Below are 7,922 nucleotides of genomic sequence, written 5' to 3'. Positions count from 1 at the left end.
CCAATACTTTGGTGTAGGACCAAATACCTGCAAAACTATTTGCCTTCCCATCAGCCTCAGCTGTACTGTGTGTACTTTGTGTATTATTGTAAGGTTTATTCTACCCATGTAGGACCAAAAAAAACATGCTGCTCAATTAAGCCTTGTGGTGAACCAACCAGGAGCCTACAATTTATTTTGGATGAATCCCTTTTTTTAATTTTAGAAACGAGAATATGGGCAGGAAAAGACAGGTAGTATGCAGCATTGGGGTTATCAGTAACCCAAGGGTAATTAGGGTAATTGTACAGACATAGCTCAGAGTGGATACATGTATTTTGACAAAGTGACTGAATATTAAGTAGATAAAAAAGGGATGGAGACAGCTGTTGATGGTTCCGCACTGCTTTGTACCTGATGATACAACAGATAATAGAACACAGAGACAAAGGCAATGAGGGAGGAAGAACAGTTCAATAGTTGAGATATGGGTGCCAAATTGCTCCTCTGCTTTTGATTAAAAATTGGAGTGGCTGAGATGAGAGGGATTAAACTTTTGAACCAGATGGAAAAAGAAACCATGAGCTTGGCAGCCTGTTTTCATGAGAGAGCAGCAAGACCTCACCAAAGAAGAGATGAAGCTTTCAGAAACTGAAAGCTTCATTATTGGCACATAGACTTGCCAGGTGACACCACAAGATGCAGTCTGACAAGCTGTCTGACAGAAGGTAGTTTAATGAGGGAGGCAGGGCAGCTATAAAGGCAGGAGATTGTGTGTGTGTGTGTGTGTGTGTGTGTGTGTGTGTGTGTGGTCCCTATTGACATATCTTGCCCTGGCCTGGTTTGTCACTAAGAGTCATGGCTTTGTGAAAAGAGGGGACAGAAGTGTGATCGGCCTATAAATGCATCTACTTAGTAACATCTGCCTTCATGCTTGTTGCTTTGGAAGGCAGAGGCATTCAGAGGCTTGTGTCATATCAGCAGCCAGCTCTGAGGTCAGGGACGCACTGAGTCAGAACTTTCAAGTCACGCTATCTCAGCCAGGGTGTGTCCCATCACCCTAAAGGGATACAAAATCACTGACAACGCAGTAGAACACGCTCGTGAACACAGACGTATACCAGCATGTCACAAAGAGCAACTCAATTATAAACTAATTGGTTCAAAATGTGATTTGTAAACTGCTTTTAGGGCCAAAGTATGAAAACAGGGTGAGAACATTTTACTACAGCAGCCAAGTTTGAAGGAACACTATTGGAGTACTCGTTCTTCTCACCATGATGCACATTTCTATCAGGACAGCAAAGTAAAACAAGATTTGTTCCTGTGTCTGTAAATACACATTTTGATTTGTCAGTTATACAAAGATTTATGTTGTGTGCTAACATGGCATTAAAAGTCCCTGACATAAAATAGACAAAGGGCAGGGCACACAGTGGACACACATATGATTCTGTGCATAGGACATTTTAATAATATAACTTCTGAAGACTTAAGGTGTAGGATCTTGATTAAAGTAGATGTGAAATATCCTCTTCTTGGAGTACAATTTTGTTATGAAGCTGACCTCTTAGGTAAGATTCTTCCTAATTTTTGGCAGGGATGATTTAATGATTTTTTCTCCAATTTTTCCAGTAAACTGCAGATCCATCTACAACAGCAAAATCAAGATAGTCAGAAGGTCTGTTGTATATAATTTCAAATGTCCTGGCTGAAATGCTGATTACAGTCAAAACTGAATGCTGCTTAATGCTTAACATCATATAATGAATTTAATTATCCCCAAATCCAGGTGTGCAATAATTATTTGATATTATGAACTTTCCTGGTTGGAAACCACTCTTGAAAATTATTCTTACGATGGACTGCATTTACATAGCACTTTTTCTAGTCTTATTGACCACTCAAGGCACTTTACACCCCTGCCACATTAACCCATTCATACACACATTCATTCGTCTTTCTATACATACAGCACTTTCTACACAGCACGCCCTCAAAACGATGATACATCGGGGGCAATTTGGGGTTCAGTATCTTGCCCAAGGACACTTTGACTTGCCTACTGGAGGAGCCGGGGATCGAAAAAATCTTCTGATATTGCAAAAAAGTTTTTATGCTTGGCTGAGGTGGAAAAGTTAGTGTATCAACAAATGAAAAATGTGACAAAGTGCAAAAGAAACAAACTAAATCATGATGTACATGAAGCATGTCACTTACACACTCAGTAAAGCTTCTGCGTCACTGAAGAAACTGAAAATAGTGGCAGACAAAAACATCTTTGTGGAGTGATAAATTATACAGTTATACTGTTATGCTTCTTAAATCACTACATGAAACAAACATAAATGTCAGTGTATTATATAGCAAGAGTCAGCAAACAATTATCTTGGATTAGCTCTAAGACTGGAAATGGGGAATCAGCTAGCCTGGCTCCATTCAAAGTGGCAAAAATAAGCCAACCAACACCTCTCACTAATTAATACATTCTATCTAATTTGTTTAATTCTTTTAAAAAACCAAATGGTAAAAACAAACTTGTGACTGTGACAGGCAAACAAGCAAGATATGTGTAAGTGAGTTTTAGAGAAGTTGGTAGGCAAATATTTTCACCTTTGGAGAGAGCCAGGCTAGCTGTTTTCCCCTGCTTCCAAAATGTTACACTATTTCTTTAACCTTTAACCACTGTAACTGCTGTTCCACCCCTGGACACTAGCACTATGTAGAATATTAACGGAGTGGTAGACATAGTAGTTTTTACGATTTTTATGTTTTTTTAGGGCTATAGTTAAGATAATGTTATGTTTCAAATTTAAGGTTAAATATGTAACCATGATGGTTTAAAATGGCTGTTACTAAGTACACAGCTATTACTGAAACTGCCCTGTTGCACTGTATGGTGGTTCTTTAAACCTGAATCAGTAGGGAATGACCAGTATACTTGTTGGCATGGGGGTGACCAGGTAAGTGAACTGGAAAGAAAGACAAAAAGAATACCATTCCTAGAGAGAACGAACAGAGAAAGCAAGCAAGAGGGTGACATGTTGGGTGGTGTAGCTCCTGGCGGTGTTCTAACTGATTCATAGTGGCATGTTTTGTTTTTTTTCAAGTTCGCAGGCTCTTGCTGCTATTCAGCAATGTGCCCATATCAGCCTCCTGCATCATCAAGCCATCATCACAACACAGACACCCTAAAGATTGAAAGGAGAAAAAAAAAAAAAAAAAAAAACATGTCACTTCAGTTCCTGTTAGTGCCGGGTGTCAAGAGGCAGGGACTCCTTTTTTTTTTTTTTTTAATTCTTTATCTGCTGTAGATTTAGTGGAAAAGTTCCACACTGATTCTTTTCTCTCAGTTAAGAACAGATTCCTGTATGATTTCACATTGATTGGTGCAACCGTAAACATGGTCATATTATGTCTTTTCCTCCAGATACCCTATCTGAAGCTCTTGTCTTTGTTCCCAAGTAGAAAGTTATCAAACCTCAGTAAAGAACATTCTGTATTATTATTTAAGAGACCCGTGCACCTTTTCCACAGGAGTCAGTTTTACATGTCATAGTGGGAAAAGCACAGATGTATTTAACAACATTAATGATGGTTCCACTCCATTTCAGAGATGTTAAAACATTGCCAATGAGCTAACATACACATCACAAACTGGTTTAGGTAATGTTGCTTTGAGCTAAATGCTAACGTCAGCATGCATGCTCCCAATGATATGCTACATGCTGATGTTAAGTAAGTATAATGTTGACCACATTCACTATCTTAGTTTAGCGTTTTCATATACTAGCATTCACGTAGTAGCAGTACACACATGGGAATGTTATTAGTTTTTCAAGTATTTGATCATAAACCAAAGTATTGGTGGTAGATGAAAATTTATGGAGATCACAAAAGTTTACACAGTTCATTCTGAGGGAAATGTAAATGTCTGTACCAAATTTCATGGCAGTCCATCATGATGAAACATTTAAAAAAAAACGTAAACGTCAACCTCACAGTGGCGCTAGAGATAGTCATAAAGTTGTCTTTGGTTGCCACGAATGTGCAGAATTTAATGGCAATCCTTTGAATAGTTGAGATATTCCAATTTGGACCAAAATTCTGGAGGGACCAACTGACCAACATTGCCATGCCAACATTTTTTTTTAGAGTGAGTTAAAAGTCAAGTTACCACTCTTACAGGATCACAGAATGTGTCCTAATGGCAGGCAGTGATCAGCCTTTTACTTTAAAATGGAGAAAGATATGCACACTGCAGATCCACTACTAATGATTTACTCAGGCAACATTTCAGCCTTGTTTTCTTCAAGTCCTTCAAGTATTGCGTTTAACTACCTGCAGTACCTCTCTAAAAAAATAATAATATATTCAAAATCCAGACTATTAAAATCTTCAATGTGAATGAATATTAGGCCTATAAAATACTATATATTCCCACTCATTTATAAGACTGCCTTTAGCATTATCAGCTATTTCTATTGCTAACTTTTTTCTATTCTGCTGGTGTGCTTTAGTTTAAAGTTAGTGTAGTTAATAATGACTTATACTGTTGCAACGAAATACAGTAAATTCAGTGCCTTTTTTCACATTTAGATAATTTGCAACCTTATGCTAAAATTGTTCATTATGTCCCTCATCAATTTACACTCAATACCCTATTGTGACAAGGTGAGAAAAGAATTTTAGAATCACACTGAGTATTTCGACCATTTGCTATTACACTTGAATTTTAGCTCCGAAATGGTAGCTCTGCCTACCATTTCTCTTGATCATCTTTGAGCTGTGTCTACATCTTGATTGGAGTCCACCTGTGGCAAATCCAATTGATTGGACAAGATTTGGAAAGGTACACACCTGTCTCAAAGCTGACAATGCATATTAGAGCAAAAACCAAGCCATGAGGTTGAAGGAACTGCCTGCAGAACTCAGACAGGCACAGATGAAGGGAAAGCTACCAAAAAAAAAAAAAAAAAATCTGCTGCATTGAAGGTTCCCAAGAACACAGCGGCCTCCATTATTCTTAAATGGAAGAAGTTTGGAACAACCACGACTCTTCCTAGAGCTGGCTGCCGGGCTAAATGAGCAATTTGGGTTGAAGGGCCTTGGTAAGAGAGGTGACCAGGAACACACTGGTCACTCTGGCTGAACCCCAGAGATTCTGTGTGGAGATCGGAGAAACTTCCAGAAGGAAAACCATCACTGCAACACTCTACCAACCTCATGGAGTGTTGCAGGGCTGGGCTTTATGGCAGAGTGGCCAGACGGAAGCCTCTCCTCGGTGAAAGACCCATGAAACCGCTCAGGGTTTGCAAAAAAGCACCCAAAGGACTCTCATTCTGTTAGAAACAAGATTCTCTGGTCTGATGAAAACAAGATTGAACTGATTATTAGCATTATGTCTGGAGGAAACCAGGCACTACTCAACACCTGCCCAATACCATCCCAATAGTAAAGCAAGGAGGTGGCAGCATCATGCTGTGGGGGTGTTTTTCAGCAGCAGGGACAGGGAGACTAGTCAAGGTTTAGGGAAAGCTGAACGGAGCAAACTACAAATATATCCTTAATGAAAAAATGGTCCAAAGTGCTCAGGACCTCACACTGGACCGAAGATTCACCTTCCAACAGGACAATGCAGGAGCTTAGGGGGCAACTCTGTGAATGTCCTTGAGCTGCCCAGCCAGAGCCCTGACTTGAACTGAATCGAACATCTTGGAAAGACCTGAAAATGGCTGTCCATCAACAGTCCCCATCCAGGTTCGCAAAGCTTTTCACATCATACCCAAGAAGAATCCAGGCTGTAATCACTGCCAAAGGTGCTTCAATTAAGTACTGAGTAAAGAGTCTGAATATTTATGTCGTTGTGATATTTCAATTTTTCTTTTTTGATAAATTTCCAAAAAAATTCTCTAATTCTGTTTTCTCTTTGTCATTATGGTGTATTGAGTGTAGATTGATGATGGAAAACAATTAATTTAAACGATTTTAGCATAAGGCTGCAGAATAACAAAATGTGAAGGGGTCTGAATACTTTCTGAATGCACTGTATATTACCAGCAAGAAATTAATGCCATCTTGTTAAATATGTTGCTCTGGATCTGTTGATGTCGGATGTGATTGGTTGTTGTTGAGATTACAGATCCAATAGGTAGCCAGCTTTGTGAAAGCAGGGATCCAGGATTATCAGTGTTATGTTTAGCAAGGTCAGTTACTTCAAAGAGAGCCAAAGAGTGTTGACCTTGCTTCGCCTCAGAGTGAGGTCAGATGTCAAGTTAGACCACAACACATCATTTGTGGTCTGACTTTAGAACATTTCTGTTATTTTTACTGACTCATCTCATAAACATACACTCTTCAGTCTCAATCTTACATTCCCAAGCTTCCACGGTAAGTCAGTTTAGTAGTGAAACAACATTCACGTCACAAAATGTACAATAAATAATTTACAAGAATTTAGTGGCTTAATCCACTTAAAAATATTATAGCATCCTGCAATTTTTATTATAATCACAAACATTTATTACATATACATAAATCTGTTTTTGGTGTTAATGTCACAAAATATAAGTAGTACTAACATATCCAAAACAGTTCAGAAACCTCAGACATATTTCCACATCTTTTGGATCCATACAAAATTTAAAAATTAAATAATAAATTCAAGCAAGAAAACTAACCAAACAAAATAAAATGACAATTTATATAACTAGTTTTTCAGTAAGTGAACTGAGAACAGATAATGGAAGCAAGTCTGCTTACGAGGTGTCTTCGAAACACAAACCAAACAATATTTTTGCATATTTTAACCTATATCGCCCTTAATGTAATAACCAATGCCTAACATCTGATTCATACCATAGTTTGCAAGGTATCTGAATGTTTTCCACCTCCTTCCTGGAGCAATTGGTTTCCATTTAGTCCAGTACATTACAAAATGGACTTTGAGAGACTATAAACCTGCTTGACATTAAGTTGGTAATCACATTATCATGGCAACTTTTGTCTAAAGACATATTATTATTTTTGTTACCTTGCTGCAAGTCTCAGTTGTCAGAGCTTAATACAGGCACAAGAATGCATCACAACAGCACACCCATACAAAGCAAGTTTCTATAATCGATTTGTAAAGCTTGCCAAAATTAGTGGAAACTAATGGCTTTCTGGGAGGGCTGAGCACACACACAGGACTTAAACTCAAACTCAAAAAGTTGTGCAAAATAACAAAGTGCAACAGTATTACAACCAATTCATATTCCTGTATGCCTGATTTAAATGTTAACCAGTATGCTGGTACATGCAAACACAATGACTGTTAACAGATGGTCCAAACAAGACTTCCTGACTTCTCTCTTTCCTGTGCTCATCCAGTGTCTCATTGTCTTTGTTACATGGTGTCTCTGACAATCGCTCTATGTCCCATAGGCAAGTCTGTCTCCAAATAGATCCAAAGTGCATAGATTCATACTTTTAATTTGTATTCTGTAGATGAATTTTGCCACCAGTCTTAAAAACAAATAAACAAACCAATGCACACATTGTCTAATTTATGAGTTTGCATGTTCTTTCTGTATTTAAAAAAAAAACAAAAACAAAAAAACCCCACAAGGTACACTTATTAAAACATTTTTGACGCAATATCAGTCTGAGACATTCTTGTCTTCCAGAAGATTTCCTAAAACAAAAAATTTCAAAGCCCCATTATGATGGGATTTATTGCTCCAGGGGAGGTGGGGTGATTTTAGTATTACCTGCCCTGGTCAGGCATTTTAATGCTGTCCCAGCACATTTGTAGTTAATTTTTCACCCCCACCCCAGTAATAATTGCAGCCACAATTACCTACATTTTTGAGTGAATTTGCTGGTCCTCCTGTAATTTCAATCCAGTCCAGAGAAACATACTTGTATTTTAAATTGGATCTCGGTTTTTTTGATGGGAAGAC

The 7,922-nt window shown here is 38.2% G+C and overlaps 1 protein-coding gene across 1 annotated transcript in view; it reads right to left on the bottom strand.

Annotated features, from left to right (window-relative positions):
- Positions 1-7,436: 7,436 nt before the first annotated feature.
- Positions 7,437-7,922, bottom strand: part of vps9d1 (VPS9 domain containing 1) — a 48,795-nt gene continuing 48,309 nt past the window's right edge. Inside the window, exon 17 of the mRNA XM_040133090.1 lies at positions 7,437-7,922. This exon is cut by the window's right edge and continues 1,093 nt beyond it. The gene's annotated coding sequence lies outside the window, so the exon portion shown is untranslated.

Source organism: Xiphias gladius, chromosome 8, assembly GCF_016859285.1.
Source record: "Xiphias gladius isolate SHS-SW01 ecotype Sanya breed wild chromosome 8, ASM1685928v1, whole genome shotgun sequence".
Lineage (NCBI taxonomy): Eukaryota > Metazoa > Chordata > Actinopteri > Istiophoriformes > Xiphiidae > Xiphias > Xiphias gladius.
This window is presented reverse-complemented; position numbering and strand designations above follow the sequence as displayed.